Source organism: Schistocerca americana, chromosome 1 (genome assembly GCF_021461395.2).
Source record: "Schistocerca americana isolate TAMUIC-IGC-003095 chromosome 1, iqSchAmer2.1, whole genome shotgun sequence".
NCBI classification, from domain to species: Eukaryota; Metazoa; Arthropoda; class Insecta; order Orthoptera; family Acrididae; genus Schistocerca; species Schistocerca americana.
Window position 1 is genome coordinate 1,226,281,641 of NC_060119.1, and position 20,841 is coordinate 1,226,302,481.

The following is a 20,841-nucleotide window of genomic DNA, read 5'->3' on the forward strand; positions in this document are numbered from 1 at the left end:
ATGTTAGTGTTTTGTACCATTTCTATCCCTCCTGCAGGGTGCATAGTTTATGTGCTTGTGTGAGTGGTTAAAATTTTTAGTTTAAAGTAATCTGGTGTGTTGCAGATTTGCACCAGTGTAGTCTTTCAGAGTTTGTTGCGAGCGGTCGTGTCAAAAGGTAGCGGCAAGGTTTTCAGCCCGAAAGCTCACACAGTCAAAAATTTGTTCTTTCTGCCTCTGAATAAATAGTAACTTGATATTTAGAGGGTGTTTTCTGATTATAATTTTAAATCTGTTTCCAAAAAAAAAGGCTTTTAGGTATAAAATTTCCATTTTTGAAAGAAATTTGATTTGTTTTCATCATTTACCCACTGGCAACTACTTCCATGCTCACATAGTGTGGTTAAATGTGTATTAACACATGAATCACTAGTAAATAAAGTAAATTCTTAAGAAAAAAGTTTTGAAAGTAAAAAGCGACGGTTCAGGTACATTATTATACATTTTTTGGTATATGAGACTTCCTTCTCGATGCATATAACTGATCTCGTTTAGCTCTGATTGACCCTATGCTTATGTAACTACTTTTTTTTCGGTGTTCTAGTAAAAAAGCTATTGACATTGAAATATCTGAAATACATATGTATCGTTCTGCGTAACTTGTTAATACAATCATTCACTGCCTCGCTACCTCTAGCTTACGAGACTTCAACTATCAATCTGCACCTCCACTACAATGCAAATGTTGTTCACAAGGGAGCCCCCACCTCTACTGTTTTCCGCTTACCTATCGCGCTGTCTATGCAGGTATGGGCCAAATTACACTCGAAGAGAAAAAGAAAGGAAAGAAGCGGCGCAACAGATGGAGTTATCCAAATAGGATGGTTAGGTGGTTGATTGATTTGGGGGAGGGGACCAAACTGTGAGGTCATCGGTTCCATCGCATTAGGAAAGGATGGGGAAGGAAGTCGGCCGTGCCCTTTCGAAAGAACCATCCCGGCATTTGCCTGACGTGACTTAGGGAAATCACGGAAAACCTAAATCAGGATGGCCGGACGCGGGTTGGAACCGTCGTCCTCCCGAATGTGAGTCCAGTGTGCTAACGGCTGCGCCATCTCACCCGGTAAATAGGATGGAAATCGGTAGATCCGTGCTTACATGTACAGAGAAACAAATGATCGCAGTTTCAGATTAACTCGATGGTTTATTCAAGAGACATAGCTTCACAAATTGAGCAAGTAAATAATGCTTAGGTCCACAGCTCGTCATTAGGCAAGCAGTTATTCGACTTGGAACTGATTGATAGATTTGTTGGATGTCCCCCTGAAGGACACCGTGCCAAATTCCGTCCAATTGGCACTTCAGGTTGTCAACATCCCCAACTGGTAGGAGGGCACTGTACATAATGCTCCAAAAGTTCTCAATTGGGGAGAAATCCGGCCGCCTTGCTGGCCAACGTACGGCCTGGTAAGCACAAAGAAAAACAGTAGAAATTCTGGCCATGTGCGGGTGGTTATCTTGCTGAAATGTAAGCCCAAGATGGCTTGCCAAGAAGGCCAACAAAACGAAGCATAAAATATTGTCGTTGTACGGCTGTGCTGCAATAGTACCGCGGATGACAACCAAAGGGTTCCTGCCATGAAAATAAATGGCCCTCCAGGTCGTCGGACCGCATCGCGGGCAGTGGCCAGGCTGGTTTCCCACCACTGTTTGGGGTTTCTCCAGATACGTCTTCGCTGGCATCGGGGCTCGTTCCGAAGTGAGAAGATAGTGTTACTCCAGTCAATGAGATTCCAGGCCGAAGACGTGGCTGGAGACGCCCCAGACAATGGTGGGGTACCACCCTGACTGTAGCCCGCCATACGGCCCAAAAACCAGGACTGATGGCGTTTATCATAGCAGGACCCCTTTCATTGTCATCCGCTGCACCCTTCGACGACAGCAGTACGTGGATGATATTCTATGCACCACTTTGTTGCCCTTCATGGCAAGCCATCCTGGGTTAATACTTCAGCAAAATAACGACCGCACACGACGAGAGTTTCTACTGCTGTCTTCGTGCCAGTCTCGGCCAGTCTCTCCGGATCGCTCCCCAACTCAAAACGTTTGGATCGGAAGTAGCGGGCACGCTATTCCTCAGGAAGATATCCAACAACCCTATCGATGAATGGCAAGCGAACAGTTACTTCTTATCCCATTACTGACTTGCTCAATTTGTTAAGCTGCTTCTCTTGAAAATATTATCCAATTTTTTGAGAAATTGTAATCATTCTAGGATACATCGCCGACGACAAAACTTCATCGGTAACTTTATACACTGCTGGCCATTAAAATTGCGAAGATGACGTGCTACAGACGCGAAATTTAACCGACAGGAAGAAGATGCTGTGATATGCAAATTATTAGCTTTTCAGGGCATTCACACAACGTTGGCGCCGGTGGCGACACCTACAACGTGCTGACATGAGGAAAGTTTCCAACCGATTTCTCATACACAAACGGCATCTGACCGGCGTTGCCTAGTGAAACGTTGTTATGATGCCTCGTGTAAGGAGGAGAAATGCGTACCACCACGTTTCCGACTTAGATAATGGTCGGATTGTAGCCTACCGCTATTGCGGTTTATCGTATCGCGACATTGCTGCTCGCGTTGATCGAGATCCAATGACTCTTAGCAGAATATGGAATCGGTGGATTCAGGAGAGTAATACGGAACGCCATACTGGATCCCAACGGCCTCATATCGCTAGCAGTCGCGATGACAGGCATCTTATCCGTATGGCTGTAACGGATCGTGCAGCCACGTCTCGGTCCCTGAGTCAACAGAGGGGACGTTTGCAAGACAACAACCATCTGCACAAACAGTTCGACGACGTTTTCAGCAGCATGGACTATCAGCTCGGAGACCTTGGCTGCGGTTACTCTTGACGCTGCATCAGACAGGAGCGCCTGCGATGGTGTACTCAACGACGAACCTGGGTGCACGAATGGCAAAACGTCATTTTTTCGGATGAATCCAGGTTCTGTTAACAGCATCATGATGGTCGCATCCGTGTTTGGCGACATCGCGGTGAACGCACATTGGAAGCGTGTTTGCATCATCGCCATACTGGCGTATCACCTGGCGTGATGCTATGGGGTATCATTGGTTAGACGTCTCGGTCACCTCTCGTTCGCATTGACGACACTTTGAACAGTGGACGTTACATTTCAGATGTATTACGACCCGTGGCTCTACCCTCCATTCGATCCCTGCGAAACTCTACATTTCAGCAGGGTAATGCACGACCGCATGTTGCAGGTCCTGTACCGGCCTTTCTGGATATAGAAAATGTTCGACTGCTGCCCTGGCCAGCACATTCTCCAGATCTCTCACCAATTGAAAACGTATGGTCAGTGGTGGCCGAGCAACTGGCTCGTCACAATACGTCAGTCACTGCTCTTGATGAACTGTGGTATGGTGTTGAAGCTGTATGGGCAGCTGCACCTGTACACGCCTTCCAAGCTCTGTTTGACTCAATGCCCAGGCGTATCAAGGCCGTTATTACGGTCAGAGTTGGTTGTTCTGGGTACTGATTTCTCAGGATCTATGCACCCAAATTGCGTGAAAACGTAATCACTTGTCAGTTCTAGTATAATATATTCGTCCAATGAATACCCGTTTATCATCTGCATTTCTTTTTGGTGTAGTAATTTTAATGGCTAGTAGTGTTTGAGTCCGTCAGGAAAGTTGCCTGATAATCCCGTCTGAATGTCTCGAAATACCTCAATTCAGTCACCTTGTAAGTAGGCTGTTTAAGTTTTTATGTTGGTAACGCCACCTAGTGCTCTGTATGAAAGTCTCTGACTGCGCTGTGTGCAGTCTGTGGTTGGTTGGACTTATTGTTGGAATATTCGCTTGTTTAGTGTTGGGCAGTTGCATATGAACAGCGCGTAGCGTTGGGCAGTTGGAGGTGAGCCGCCAGCAGTGGTGGATGTGGGGAGAGAGATGCCAGGGTTTTGAGAGGTTACTATGAGCAGACGATCTGGACGTGTGTCCGCCAGAAAAAGCAAATGTATAAGACTGCCATGAACTTATATATATATATATATATATATATATATATTATTATTATTATTCACGTTTGGGCCCTAATGGACCACGCGAAGTACAATCACGGGGCATTCAGTTATTTTCTTTTAGACTTTCTCTCTGCCCAAATTGTTTTCATTCTCTCGGAATGAGCTCTTTTCCTTTCATCAGACCATGTGGTTCCAGTTTTCTTTGGTTTTTCAGCTTGACCAACTACCCAGTCATGAATTTTTTGCCTAAATAATTTTCTGTCTTGAATTTCATCTTGTTTTATATCTGCCTCTTTCATGTCCTCTTTTATAGCAGCAATCCATTTTATTGTCTCAAATTTAGCTTTACTTCGATTTTCGTAGAATTCCACTACTTGTTTAGTTAGTCTGGTAGCATCCATTCTTTTAATATGCCCATAAAATTTTAATCTGCGTTTTTTCATATCCGAATATATGCTGGTGTATTGTTGAATTTCACTATTTGCTCTTAGCCTGTATGTTCCTTCTTCAATATATTTTGGACCTAGAATTTTTCTGAATACTTTTCTTTCTCTTTTTTGGATTTCTTGAATGTCCTTTTTTCTGTTTAAAATTAGCGTTTCAGCCCCATAAAGGCACTCTGGTTTTATGACCGTGTTGTAATGTCTCAATTTAGAGTACCTCGAGAGACATTTTTTGTTGTAGATGTCTTTTGTAAGTCTAAAAGCTGTCTCCATCTTTTGACAACGAATTTCATTTCCAATTTTTTCTAGACCAGTCTCTGAGATTGTTTCACCTAAATATTTGAATTGCGAAACTCTTTTGATTTTTCCATACTTAGTTTCCAAAAGTTTGGGTGCCAGTTTGTTGCTAGTCATATACTGTGTTTTTTCAAATGAGATTTGGAGACCTACTCTTTCTGCTGTTTCTTTAAGAATTTCTATTTGTTTCTGAGCAATTTGGATGTCCTGCGTTAGAATAACCAAGTCGTCTGCAAAGGCCAAACAGTCTATTCGAATATTTGTTCGTCCTAATTTCACTGGTTGGTCAATTTTGAACTCCAATTTTCGTTCGCGCCACTCTTGTATTACTTTTTCTAGAACGCAGTTAAATAGCAACGGAGAGAGTCCATCACCATGCCTCAGGCCTGTTTTTATTTCAAAGGATTCTGAAATTTCTCCTCTGAACTTTACTTTTGATTTTGTACCAGTTAGCGTGTCTCTGATAATTGCCGTGGTTTTAGGATCCAGGCCTTGTTCCTTCACAATTTGGAAAAGAGATTCACGATCCACTGAGTCATAAGCCTTTCTAAAATCTACAAAGGTACAAACTAGTTTTTTATTGTAAATTTTTTGATGTCTGAGAATTAGTTTGAGGACTAAAATCTGTTCTGGGCAAGATCTATTTGGCCTGAAACCTGCTTGATATTCGCCAATTTTCCATTCAAGTTGTTGTTGTGCTCAGTTCAGAAGACATTGAGAGAGGATTTTGTATGTGACTGGAAGAAGAGAAATTCCTCTGTAATTATTAACATCAGTTTTGTCTCCCTTCTTATGAAGTGGGTGAATCAAGGCGGTTTTCCATTCATCAGGAATTTTTTCAGTTTGCCAAATGTTTTGCATGATTGAAGTAATTTCTTTAACGGTTTTTGGACCAGCTGCCTTTAAAAGTTCTGCAACAATTCCATCTTCACCAGATGCTTTGTTGTTTTTCAACCTATGAATTTCTTTAATGATTTCCTCTTCATTTGGTGCAAGTGAAACTGGATTGAATTGTTGGGGAATTTTTGGTGGAAATCTTTCTGTGGGCTCGGGGCAATTTAGAAGATTCTTAAAATATTTAGAAAGTTCTTTGCAATTTTCTTGGTTGTTAAGAGCCAACTGTCCATTTTCCTTCTTGAAGCAATGATTCTGGGGTTGGTACCCCTTTATTTTGGTTTTAAAAGTTTTATAAAAATTTCTGGTATTGTATTTCTGAAAATCTTCTTCAATTTCTATGAGTTGACTATTCTCATATTGTCTTTTTGTTTGTCTAATTAGTTTTGAAGTGTCTTTTCTAGTTGTCAGGAATGTATCATATGTGTCTTCTGTCTTGTTGCTATTCCATGCTTTAAATGTCTCTTGCCTGGCTTTGATTGCATGATCACAGTTTTCATTCCACCAAGCATGTTTCTTGTGTTTTCGTAAAGGAATTTGATCTTGAGCTGTTTTGATAATCTTGTGTTTGAGTTGTTCCCAATTTTGTGCACTTGTTTTGTCAAATTCGTCTGCTAATAGTGATGGTTGGATTTTACTGGTGTCAAATTTGGGGATTAATGGTGTCCTTTTGTTGAAATTTTGGGGTTTTAGCTTTAGTTTCACACGGGTTAAGTAATGGTCTGAGTCAATATTGGCGCCTTTACGAACTTGAACATTTAAAATTTCTTTGTGACATGGATACGAGATTGCAATATGGTCAATTTGGAATTCACCTATGTCCTTGTTAGGTGATCGCCATGTCTTTTGTTTTGAAGGTTTTTTCTTAAAATGACTTGACATAATTTTGAGATTGAAATTTCTGCAAAATTCTACCAGCCTCTTTCCATTTTGATTGGTCCATTTATGTGCATATATATATATATATATATATATATATATATATATATATATATATATATATATATATAATGACTTTTGAAAACTATTAAGGTAAATACATTGTTTGTTCTCTATCCGAATCTTTCATTTGCTAACTATGCCTATCAATAGTTGGTGCCTTCAGTAGTTAGTATCTTTTATTTAGCTGGCAGTATTGGCTCTCGCTGTGTTGCAGTAGTTCCAGTAACGAAGTTTTTTTGAGGTAAGTGATTTATGAAAGGCATAGTTTATTGTTAGTCAGGGCCATTCTTTTCTAGGATTCATTGAAAGTCTGACTGCGTTGCGCTAAAAATATTGTGTAGTGATGATCAGAATAAGTAAAGAGAGAACTGTCTGAGTGCGTCCAGTTTGCTCAGCTGTTTGAAAATCAAGTAACGTAAGAGTTTTTCCAGCACTGTCATTCTTTACGTACAAAGGGTTCGCGCTCATACAAATTGCTTGCATGTGGATGTGACCTTATAAATGAATCGACTGAAGTCTTCTTTCTTCAGGTGGTTCGAGCTGCCTCTCTCAAGTTGGAGCACTCGCCTTCATCACTTGGCCTGGTCTGTAACTTCACGCAGAGTGCACTGATCTCTGCACTGCCTGGATGGAGAACTCTTGTCTTGGAGCATACAGTTTCGTTTTCATCGTCCGGGGATATCGCAGTCAGGCAAATTTTTTCCGATCAATCTGTATATAATCAAGATTGATATCCTTATTTCTGGCTAAAACCCTTGTGTCATTGCAACTGTATTTGAAGCAGTTCACTATTCACTTCAGCATAAGATAGAAATGCATCATTGGATGACCCTCACATAACCAGAATAAGTTCTTCCTCCAAGTACACTAAGAATTTTACAATTTATCTTGTTGGTTCGCTACTGCAAACATAACGTTCGACCGATTTTCAGACCAACTAAGAAAATAGGCCAAGCACTGCGTTCCGTTGAGGACAAACGCCCCCCTCTGTCTGCAGGTGGTGTATACAAGATTCCGTGTACATGTGGTAGGGTCTACATTGGAACTAGAAAGAGAAGTGTGAATACACGGTTGAAGGAACACAAAAGTCTTTGCCGACTAGGGAAAACAGACAAGTCAGCCGTGACGGAACATGCTCTTCAGTCGAGTGATCACGAAGTGAAGTTTCAGGAAACTGAAGTGTTATGTACAATGAAAAACATTTATCCACGGCTATATAGAGAAGCCATCGAAATATATAAACATGGGGATAATTTTAACAGAAAAAATGAAGCTATGAAACTGAGCGATATATGGACAGTTCCGCTACAGAATCGATGAGAAGTCTATATCTTTGACGTACCATGATCGATAGTTATATTTTACCCCTGACAAGGTTCGTTTCTGCTATCACGTGAAATCCAGACCACGCCCACTTTCCACGGTATTTAGGCCGTTCTTCGACGTCCGACTCGTCAGTTGGCAAGACTCAACACAACTAGGAGCACCTCCGAAGATGTCCAACGTAGGTTTGGACGAAACGTCAGGGATAGAAGAGTTCTATGGACCAAGGCCATACAACCCGAAAGAATTATCGGCAATTATGACAAAATTATTAAATGTGGAGGATCATTTACCGTGCGTTTCTTGCACGAAATTGACAAGCAGTTTGGACACTAATCCTGAAATCCATAATATATCACCTTGTACACCTGTCTGTGTTGTCAAGGCGACCACACGCGGTGCCCGTAAGTGCAGCTTATCGTCCACGGAACACGTCGGTTAATGTCCCGCAGGGAAAAACTCTTTGTCGTAATTGCAGTACCTATCTTTGTGACACTGAGTAAAGTCCTACATCGCGGAAGGTAATGCAAAACTTTAAACACCAAGTATGCAAGACGTACTTCGATTTAGTGTGATAAGAAAGTAACCCAAAATTTCATTTTATACGTAGATGGAAAAAAGATCGCATCACCAAGAGGGAGTACCGCGACGTAAACGTAAATTGGTAGGCGTGTAGCTGCATCTGAAAGATGACGTCTGTTCAAACTTCGCGCCAGTCTCATCAGCTTGGTGTTAGTAGCCCCATTATGAAGATGCAAAAAAAACAAACATGTGTGAAATCTTATGGGACTTAACTGCTAAGGTCATCAGTCCCTAAGCTTACACACTACTTAACCTAAATTATCCTAAGGACAAACACGCACACCCATGCCCGAGGGAGGACTCGAACCTCCGCCGGGACCAGCCGCACAGTCCATGACTGCAGCGCCCTAGACCGCTCGGCAAATCTCACGCGGCATGAAGATGCAACTCAGGTTTACTACACACAGTGTAACGGTCGTGAGCGTTAGCTACCTCTGTGACTGGACGTGGTGAGTTGATTTTAGACAAGAATGACTTTAACGCGACGCTCATTGAGTTCGAAAGAGATCACAAAATACGAGTGTCGACTGAAAAGTAATGCCTCCACCTTCGTAACTCTTCAACAGTTGGCACCATTGGTATGCGGCAGGTCTGGCTTGTTCCGTAGCCTCTTCTCTACAGCTCCAGTTGGCGGGAAGCCTTAGCACTGAACAGTTGTGTTGTTACAGTGTAAAGTGTGGAACCCTGCGCAGACGATCGGCGAATGCGATTTAAGCAACGTGCAGTCGTTGAAATCTTGACAGCAGAAGGTGTCACCCCAAAGGAGATTCATCAGTGAATGATAGCAGTTTATAGTGATTGTGTTGATGTGAGTACTGTGCGTCGTTGGGCGAGTAAGTTTAAAGATGTTGAGGCGGGAACATCTGATCTGCGTGACTAACGAAGAGTTGGACGTCCTGTGACAGCAACCACCGAGTTTCACAAGCAAAATGTTGACAGATATATTCAGGATGACCGTCAGATCACTCAGAGAGAAATTGCAAGCACAATTGTCATTTCACAAGAACGTGTGGGTCACATTATTGCTATCGGAAGACCTGTTCACAATGGATACCCCGGATGGTGACTCATGAAATGAAAGCGCACATACCTGAGATTTGCCACGAAATGCTCTCGCGTTACGAGAACGAAGGTGACGCCTTTCTCCAATCGGTTTTGACAGGAGATGAAACGTCGGTATACCATTATGACTCGGAGACCAACATCAGTCTATGGAATATCGACACAAAGACTCGTCCCAGAAAAAGAAATTTAAGATGCAGTCCTCAGCTGGAAAAATCATGGCCACCGTGTTCTGGGACGCAGATGGTGTCATTCTTGTTGATTTCCTTCATCGCCGAACAACAATAAATTCAGAGCGTTACATCACAACGCCGCGAACTCTGAAATGACGGCTAAAAAGGGTGCAAAAGGAAAAGGGAAATGTTTTCCTGCAGCGTGACAATGCCAAACCACACACTTCACTTGCCACAAGAGCAGAACTTCAGAGACTGAATCTCACCACCATGCGGCATCCTCTGTACTGTTCAGATTTAGCACCGTCTGGCTTCCATCTGTTCCCGATAGTGAAGGACGATCTGCGTGGACATCATTATGCGTCTGATGAAGATGTTGAGCTGTGAGACAATGGTTGCTGAAACACAGTGTCGACTTTTTCCGTGACGTTTTCATCGGTGGCAGAAATGTATCCAATTGGCTGGTGATTATATGGAAAAGTGAATATTGGTTGTTGAAGATCACATTCTAAGGATTATTACTGCATTTGATTTATTAAAATATTCGCAACCAAACCCTGTTAATGGAGTTGGAGGGATTGCTTTTCATTCAACCCTCATAAGACTACAGGAGGCTGGATGCTCCTTTTGCAGTAATGCAAAAAGACTTGGCAGGAGTGTAGCCACTGTACATAAATGCCGGTACCAGTGGTAACGAGAATGTACAGTCTCAAGTAGGCCTGGCTCCAGAGGATCAGACAAGTTGGATCACAATGAAAAACAAAACTGAGGTTTCTCCCAACTGCATCTCAGGCAGATCCCAAAATTACTAATCCTGGCAGGGTCGCTATATGTAACACCCCACCCTTTGCTTGTCCGGTTTTGCGTGTGACAAACAACTTACAGAGAAACTGGGAGTGGAACTGTACAGAAAAATGAATAACGGTAGATTTAAATGTGGCCCAGTCACCCCTAATTAATCTGCGGTGGTAGTGTTGACGATAAATCACACCTATTTTTCCTTCCAAACATGAACGAGCACGAACACTTGTGTTCAATGACATCAAACACACATAAAAATATAAAAAAATAAGCATAAGGGTAAATTCTGGATCAACTACTGAAAGTAAAGACTCTACTGAATAACAATAATTTTATTATAACCTTCAGATCAGTGCTGAATAATGCACAATCAATAATTTACAAATTACCCTATTAACTAGCACTGGCAGTGAACTGTGACAAAATCGGTACAAGACGGGATCTCTTATAAACTGGCTGACCAGCTGACATCGACACAAACGTAAAATACGAAGAATCAGTAAACCCCAAAGTATCGTAAAACCTCTGTGGAAACGGCAGTTGCAGTTGATCCAACTGTTTAAAGTTACTCCTAACACAGGCCGAAGCGGGAGCGATCTCACCGTAATACGAGGGCAGTTCAATAAGTAATGCAACACATTTTTTTTCTGAAACAGGGGTTGTTTTATTCAGCATTGAAATACACCAGGCTATTCCCCAATCTTTTAGCTTCACAACACTATTTTTCAACGTAATCTCTATTCAATGCTACGGCCTTACGCCGCCTTGAAATGAGGGCCTGTATGCCTGCACGGTACCATTCCACTGGTCGATGTCGGAGCCAACGTCGTACTGCATCAATAACTTCTTCATCATCCGCATAGTGCCTCCCACGGATTGCGCCCTTCATTGGGCCAAACATATGGAAATCCGACGGTGCGAGATCGGGGCTGTAGGGTGCATGAGGAAGAAGAGTCCACTGAAGTTTTGTGAGCTCCTCTCGGGTGCGAAGACTTGTGTGAGGTCTTGCGTTGTCATGAAGAAGGAGAAGTTCGTTCAGATTTTTGTGCCTACGAACACGCTGAAGTCGTTTCTTCAATTTCTGAAGAGTAGCACAATACACTTCAGAGTTGATCGTTTGACCATGGGGAAGGACATCGAACAGAATAACCCCTTCAGCGTCCCAGAAGACTGTAACCATGACTTTACCGGCTGAGGGTATAGCTTTAAACTTTTTCTTGGTAGGGGAGTGGGTGTGGCGCCACTCCATTGATTGCCGTTTTGTTTCAGGTTCGAAGTGATGAACCCATGTTTCATCGCCTGTAACAATCTATGACAAGAAATTGTCACCCTCAGCCACATGACGAGCAATCAATTCCGCACAGATGGTTCTCCTTTGCTCTTTATGGTGTTCGGTTAGACAACGAGGGACCCAGCGGGAACAAACCTTTGAATATCCCAACTGGTGAACAATTGTGACAGCACTACCAACAGAGATGTCAAGTTGAGCACTGAGTTGTTTGATGGTGATCTGTCGATCATCTCGAACGAGTGTGTTCGCACGCTCCGCCATTGCAGGAGTCACAGCTGTGCACGGCCGGCACGCACGCGGGAGGTCAGACAGTCTTGCTTGACCTTGCGGCGATGATGACACACGCTTTGCCCAACGACTCACCGTGCCTTTGTCCACTGCCAGATCACCGTAGACATTCTGCAAGCGACTATGAATATCTGAGATGCCCTGGTTTTCCGCCAAAAGAAACTCGATCACTGCTCGTTGTTTGCAACGCACATCCGTTACAGACGCCATTTTAACAGCTCCGTACAGCGCTGCCACCTGTCGGAAGTCAATGGAACTATACGAGACGAAGCGGGAATGTTTGAAAATATTCCACAAGAAATTTCCGGTTTTTTCAACCAAAATTGGCCGAGAAAAAAAATGTGTTGCATTACTTATTGAACTGCCCTCGTATTTCTGTTGTAGCGGCGGTCTCCGACGGCGACAGCGCGGCGGTGCGATCGGCGTGTGGCGTCTCGGAAAGCACAATCCTACAGTATTCGAAGAACAGACTGCTTCCCATAAACTTCTCTTATTGCGACACTGTTCCCGTCAGCAATGATCTGGCGCGGCTAACGTCCTCTCAGGACGGAAGACCAAGAGGGGAGACGACTTGGCTAACGTCCTCTCAGTATGGGAGCCCAGAACGGAAGACCTGTACCGAGAGTCAAGCAAGATCGCTCTTCACCTCTGTTTTCCCACCTCAACTTTTGGCGAGCGAATCACATCACTAGAAGCTCTCAAAATACCCAGTTTGCCAGTGCCGACCAATGTACGACCTGGTAACAGAACTCTTTTCCACAATTCTTCCCTTTCTACAAAATTTCACAAGTCAACTCCGCCCACGCCGGCTTCCGAACCACAGCTATGGTTTACTGGAATTTTTCTCCTAAGGGACTACTCGAGATTTTCCCGGCAAGATTCACCGTCGTAGCGAGCACAGACTGCTGCATTGAAAGTTTTTGTTATTCGGAACTCCTGGCCTGCCCCACTTGAGTTACTCGAAGGCGTAAGATTTCTGGGACATAGGCGAGAACAAGCACAGGAAAGCCTGTCCAGCTATCCACAGCTCTGTTTTGGTAAACACTTGAACACCTGCAGATGCGCGTCCCTCAGAGGCCAGTGGCCGCTGTGGCCTCTTCCCCAGGTCACCACTCATCCCGTCAGGCTGTGGCCTTCGGCCGCTAGGCAACGGGGGGGGGGGGGGGGGGGGGAGGGGGGGAGGGAGGGTTGGCCGTTACCTAGCCAGCGTGCCGATGTGTTTCAACATAGATTTCCTACACCGTAATTTAGGGTATTACTCCAACAAAGAGTCACGTTAAATGGACTCATGTATGGTGCAAGACCATTGCCTTGCGGGTAGACCATCGTGTTCGATATGTGGCTGTGGCGCATCGCGCTGCATCTGCAGCAGCAATGTGGGCAGCAGTTGGCACCACACAACGAACTGTTACGAATCGGTTACTTCAAGGACAGTTCCGTGCCAGACGCCCTACAGCATGCATTCGACTGACCCCAAACCACCGCCATATGCGACTTGGTGGCGTCAAACGAGAGCTCATTGGAGGGCAGCGTGGAGGTCTTTCATGTTTTCTGATGAAAGCTAGTTGTGCCTCGGTGCCAGTGATTGCCGTGTGTTGGTTGGAAAGGGGCCAGGCGAGGACTCACAATCAACCTGTCTGCGCTCTGGAAGTACTGGATATACATCTGGAGTTATGGTCTGGAGTGCGATTTTGTGTGATAGCAGGAGTGCTGTGCGCCACGACAGCAAACTTGTGCGTCAGCCTGGCGATTCGACCTGTTGTGGTGCCACAGTGAGCACAATTGCAGGGAGTGTCTTCCAAGAGGATAACGCTCACCCATATACCACTGTTGTAACCCAACATGCTTTGTAACCCAGCATGCTCTACAGAATGTCGAGCCGGCCGAAATGGCTGTGCGGTTAAAGGCGCTGCAGTCTGGAACCGCAAGACCGCTACGGTCGCAGGTTCGAATCCTGCCTCGGGCATGGATGTTTGTGACGTCCTTAGGTTAGTTAGGTTTAACTAGTTCTAAGTTCTAGGGGACTAATGACCTCAACAGTTGAGTCCCATAGTGCTCAGAGCCATTTGAACCATTTTTTGAACAGAATGTCGACATGTTGCCTTGTCCTACTCGATCTTCAGATTGAGAGGTGGCATGAGCCCCCTCTCATATTTCTATCTTACGATTCTCCTCTCTAATTGCATGCAGTGGAAAGTTGCTATTCCTTCACACGCGGACTTCCCACGCAGCGTCTCTCGTCACCCAGGTGGTCCGGTGACAGGTGGGCTCTGCGTATCTCGAGAGGGTTAAGACGACGAGTGTGAGGGAGTCGAGTGAATGCTTTCCAGACGCCGACATTGTCAAGAGACATGCCCGCAGGGGCCTGAAGTAGCGGCTGGGCTAGAGGTACTGTTACTTCGCAGAAACTTAGCGAAAACACTTTCTGGCGGGCTACCAGCGAGGCGTGGGAATGACTTGTGTACCCAGGCAGTTGTGGCGGGAAAATTCCCGCGCTTTCTGAAAAATAGTAACTGTGATTGGCTTGCTCAGAGCATAGCTCCGTGACGTAGCAAAATCAGCGCAGAAATTGGCGCCAAGAATCTCCATTGGTGGAATGGTAGTGCTCCGGCAATAGAGTGGAATTTTCCGCCGGTTTTCGAGTTGCTGATTGGAACGTTTAACCACTGCCACTGTCGTGGGGGTGGGAATGTTGTGTGTTCGGTCTGTACGGGTGCTCTTGTGTGTAGTCGTCTCTCGGCTTTCGGTGGAAGTAGGTTACAAGACTGAGCTCTCGCTGCTCGGGTGAGCCTGCCTTCTGTGGGCTGCCTAATATACTTTTATTTAATTGTATCTGTTTGACGAAGCTGCTGAAGTTTCGACTTCAACGTAACTTTCCGTGTACAGTTGGCAATTGAGCGTTCTGTGTACAAGAGGCCTATGTTGTCTGTCTTGAGCAGTTTTGGCTAATGTTGACTGTATCGGAGTTACTGGGTGACTTCGCTTGTTAAAATCAGTCACTGTACCGTCAGTGATTGTGTGGCGAGCTTTCTTCGTCTCCCTCAGAGGCGCATTTGTATTGCTAGGAAGTCTTTAGTCTGGAACAACCAGGCCAGGATAATTTGTTTCGGGCTATACTCGCGACGTTATCATCTCCACGACGGGCTGTCGAAGCAACCAGCCATCGCCTCCGGTACGCCAAATCGTGTTCTTGCAGTTAAGAAGACAGATTGGTAATGTATGTCCGCAGCACCGGCAGACAGGGATTTTCCTAGGTGATAATCAGAGCTCAGCAGAGTGCGCCTGTTCGTCTTTTTCTAACTTTGTTCTGTCTTGGGTAACAGCAATTAATGTTGGGTTGGCTATGTGTTTTCTCTTAAGATTTGAGTTGCAAGGAATTGGCTCCACATACCACTTCGTCATAATCCTCACAATCTAGTTTAGGCACAACTTGACATTCACGGCGTTTGTTTGAGTATCCAATTTGAGCTAATTTGATGTATTGTAAATGTTTCATGTGTTTTTGTTTATTATTTTGTGTTTAGTCTTAATAAATCATATTGTTATTTTGGACAGAACTTTCATTCTGTTAATCGGTAGAGCAACCCTATCATTCCTCACTATGTTAATGAAACCTTCGTTTATTTAACTTATTTATCAAATTAAATTATTGCAGGTGCCAAACTCTCTTCTACTCCACTGGCAGGGTTGATTAGAGTCAGTCCGCATATTTTTTTTAATCCATGTGCAACAGCAAAAGTCGGAGTTAGAATAGGGGGGCTTAGAGCATAATTTACATATGTAGATCCTAGAAGAATTTAGTGTTAAATACACTGCTAGCCCCGGCACCTCGCAAGATATGTCTCCAATCGAGCACATATTGGACACCATTGGACGAAAACCCCAGCGCCATCCCCAGACAGTATCAACCGTGTCTGCATTGACCGTCCAAGTGCAACAGGCATGGAACTTCATCTCACAAACTGACATCCGGAACCTGTAAAACACAACGCGCGCACGACTGCGTGCTTCCATTCAACACTCTGGCGATTACACCGGTTGTTGGTGTATCAGCATTCCACATTTGCAATGGCTTACTTCGCCCTTACTTTAACTTGTGATCTTGCTATGTTGGTCAGTTAAAAACGTACTTCCGAAATTTCATTACTCTACATTAATTATTTTTTGGTTTTGCCGTCTTTTTCCGTCAGTATATTTGTATAGTATCTCCATACTTAACTCGTAACGTTTACCATCAGTAGTGACAGCCCCGACCAACGAAGTGAACTTAGATCAGGAGGCTCTGCCTTGTTTGGGACACTTAATTTTACGAAAAATACGTACGAAAGTTTTAACTCCTTTGTAGGTGTTGCAGATTGTGCCAGGGAGCTCAGAATTCTCCTGCAGCACCATGTTATTTCAAAAGCTTCTATTCTTCATTTGTCTGTATTTTTTTTATCGTATACAGTTCTCTTCCGTTCTACACAATGCTACAGACAAACACTTCCACAAAAGACTAGATTTTCGCACATTTCACTTTTCCGGAAAACTTGCATTGCATGTCCGAATTTTATATTCTCTTTGTTTGTAATATGGTGGACCAAACCAAACAGCAAAACAAATTGCTTTTAGTGTCTCGTTTTGTAATATAATCTAATTTTAACGATATTCGTTTTATAATCTCTGTTGAGTACAGTATACATGCCGATGAAATGATCTTCCATGTCCTTTGCTGTCTCTGACGGAACGCCAATGTCTTCAGCAATCTTATAGTTCCTATTTCATCTCTGTGAACTTGAATTCCATTTTCAAAAATACCACTTTAGTTTGCTATACTACTTGAACAAAGTACATGTAGAATGGCCCAGGGTATGGTTACAACCCCGTCTTGGTCCCTTCTAAATTAGTGACCGATTTTAAGTACATCGCCTATGTGAACTGCAATCTGATTTCTGTAATTAGAAAGAACCTTTCGGCCCCCTGGAGTTTACACCTGAGAATTTCAGAATTCTATAGAGATTATTCCAGTCACCGTTGACAAAAGCCGTATGTTAGAGTCTAATTTACCGATTACAACTGTCTCTAATTGCCTTGGTTTGTGCAACGATGCAATAAATATATGAAGTGAAGTGAAAAACAAGCAGACTCAGTTTTTGTCAGCCTGTTACTGCATTTCACTGTCGAGTTATGAAATAGAACAGTAGAATAGTAACTGTTTTTCGACTAGTTTTGAATTTGTTCAGCTGCTCTTTTCCAGAAATCTGGAACATCCGATGGCAATAATTTAAGTAGGCGCAGACTGATAAAATAATTTTTCTGGAACGTCGTTTCTTGCCTAACTACTAGGGACATCCAATAATTAATGCAACACATTTGTTTTCTAAAAGTAGGTTGGTTTCATTCAGGATTCCAGTGCAGCATATTATTCCCCATTTTTTTGGCTATAAAACCCGGTTTTCAACACAATCTCTGTCCAAAGCGACGGCCTTATGCCATATTACAAGGAGGCCCTTTAACCCAGCGTTATACCATTCTATAGATCGACGTCGGAGCCAGTGACTTGATGTATCAATAACCTCCCCATCAACCACGTACTGTTTCCCGTGGAGTGCATCCTTCAATGGGCGAAAGAAGAGAAAAGATGTAAGGTGCTAGATGGGGACTGCGGGGTGGATGAGGAAGAGCGGTCAAAAGAAGTTTCGCCAGCTCCTCTTGTGTGCGCAGACTTGTCTGAGGTCTTGGTTTGTCACGGAGAAGGAGAAGTACGTTTAGATTTTTGTGACAACGAACACGCTGAAATCGTTTCTTCAGTTTCCTGAGGGTAGCACAGTCCACTTCAGAGTTAATCGTTGCACCATGAGGGAGGATATCGAACAGAGTAGCCCTTTCAGAGACCCAGAAGTTCGTCGCCATGACTATTGGCTGACGTTGCGACTTTGAACTTTTTCTTCGGAGCAGGGTTATGGCGCCACTCCATGCATTGCTGTTTTGCTTCCGGTTCGAAGTGAAGAACCCATGTTTCATCACATGTGACAATGCTCGACGAATAATTTTCACGATCAGTCTCGTAAGGCGCAAACAATTCCGCAAAGATCGTCCTTCGTCGCTGTTTATGGTCTTCTGTCAGGCGGTGAAGAACCCAGCGGGTACAGACCGTTCAGTGTCCAGCTGGTGGACGAATGTGTCAACACTACCAACAGAGACGTCCAGTTGAGCACCGAGGTGTTCGATTGTGACCTGTTGATTACCTCTAATGAGTGTGTCCGCACTGTTCCGCATTGCAGGAGTCTGACCTGTGTGCGGCCGGCCTGAACTCGGCAGATTGGTCAGGTTTTCACGAGCTTGTTGCGATGAGGACGGACACCTCGCCCAACGACTCACCGTGCTTTTGTTGTTCACTGCCAGGTGTTCGTAGACATTCCACAAGCATCTATAAATATCTACGATGCCCTGGTTTTCCACCAAAAAGAACTCAATGAGTCGTCTCGGCTTTGAAAGAACATCCGCTACAGCCTCCATTTTGAAGGTTGTAATGTTGATGCATTAAGTTGTTCTGAAAGCTGTGCTGATATTCAAGACAATAAAAGCGGGTTAAAAGCTATGAGCTATCTGGGGAAGTTAACCTTGCATTACTGAGCAACTGTTTCACCAGGTATCCAGTCTAGCTTACCAAATTCCCAACCAAACTAACATTAATTATAATCTTTTAATAGTCATCTTACGACAACCGGTGATATAAAGAGAATTTAAATAAAAAGAAATAAATCAGTTTATATTTGGACATTTATTTTAACATTGATCATTGAAATTTCAGCATATTAAACTTGATTCATAACTAAACTGGCGATTTATTTAGGATTGTGAAAATGTGAGTTTGTAATCTTACGGAACACACCAAATATGGAGCCAAGATTGGGAGACTGCATACAGCACTGCATTCATAAAATAACACACGAAGAGCGTTGAAACATATGCAAGAGGAAATTAACCACAACCAACCGATTCAATTTTCACCCAAAGAAGTTACGTTCGTAGCACAATCCTGTCCGTCATGTAATTACCACACACTGGTATACTAAATTCATACTAACTCCCTGTGAAATCTTCCCGAAAAGAGTAGCTGAGGGCTACTTTGATGATTACACCACATGCTTCACGTGGTCAGCTTGGTTTACACAAAGAGTGTAACTCCACAATAATTTTGATAATTAAAATAAATTAGATCGAAACGCAATTCACAAAAGAAAAACCTCAAACTGGTTACTATCATCATACTATTAGCCTGATGGGTCAAACAACTGTATAAGCACGTGGTACTGGTCTCACAAAGTACACCCCACGTCAGTTGAACATAAACAAAAGTTGCTATATTGAAAAATATTGTCAAGACAAGACGTTACAATCTCACGCACGTTCGCATTTAAGATTGATGATCTTAGTTAGAGATATGGATCATCAACACGTGGTTCCACTTTGCTCACAAAGTAGCGACAAAGCAACTACTGGAAGATATTCTGAACTTCACAATCGAATTACACTGCGTTGCAATTTAAGATAACATAAGATATTTTAGATCCAAAACTGAAACAAAGGTGATTAAATTTTCAGTTAGACTGAACTTAAGAAATCCATTGTCCTATGGACTTAGCAGAGACGCGCTTAGCCGGAGATCTTACCACCACAGACGCTCGCCGCGGACCAACTGCCGTGGGCCCCTACCGAGGGTGCTTCACAGATACTTACAGAAATGACCAGAGGGACAGCTTCCTATACCAACATGACGAAGGACGGACAGGACCATACTAAGAATAGAAACCTCTTTACTTTTAGAAAGCGTAGCTACCTGTTCCGACCTTGGTCCTACTATTCTCTAGCAGACAGGCTTGTCTGCTACCATCATGCATGCAACTAGAAATACACTGCTGGCCACCGTAAATGCAACACCCTGAAGGAATCATCCGAATCAAGTGAAATTTACACCATGGGTTTGCAGCGATGAGATATGCAACTGATTAGAATTTCAGCGCAGACGCACATCACGCGCGCCTGTGGCGCCACCTCATAGCGCCATTTAAGGCTTGGCGATTTCGACGAGTATACGTTCGGCACGTGTGTTTACCTTGTGGTTGTTTCACAAGACGATCAGTTATGCCTCGTAGACAACAGCGAACATCGTTTGATCAAGTATCCGAGTTCGACAGAGGAAGGATAGTGGCTTACCGAGATTGTGGATTATCATACAGAGAAATCGCTAGTCGTGTTGGACAAAACCAAACAACTGTAATGCGGATATGTGACCGTTGGATGCAGGAGGGTACGGCGGACCGACGTGGTCGATCGCATTCACCTCGGTGCACCACTGCACGTGCTGATAGGCAAATTGTGCGCATGGCAGTGACGGATCGCTCAGTGACATCCCGAACCATAGCACAGCACATTGCGTCTGTAACGCATCATCCAGTGTCTGCGAGTACCATTCGACGCCGTTTACAGCAGAGTGGTCTGTCCGCAAGACGTCCATTGCTTCGTCTACCATTGACGCGGAACCACAGACGTCTCCGTCGCCAATGGTGTGATGACAGACGGATATGGACGGCAGGAATGACGTTGTCTTTACTGACGAGGCACGCTTCTGTCTGCAGCATCACGATGGTCGGATTCGAGTGTGGAGACACCGTGGAGAGAGGATGCTGGACAGCTGCATTATTCACCGCCACACTGGTCT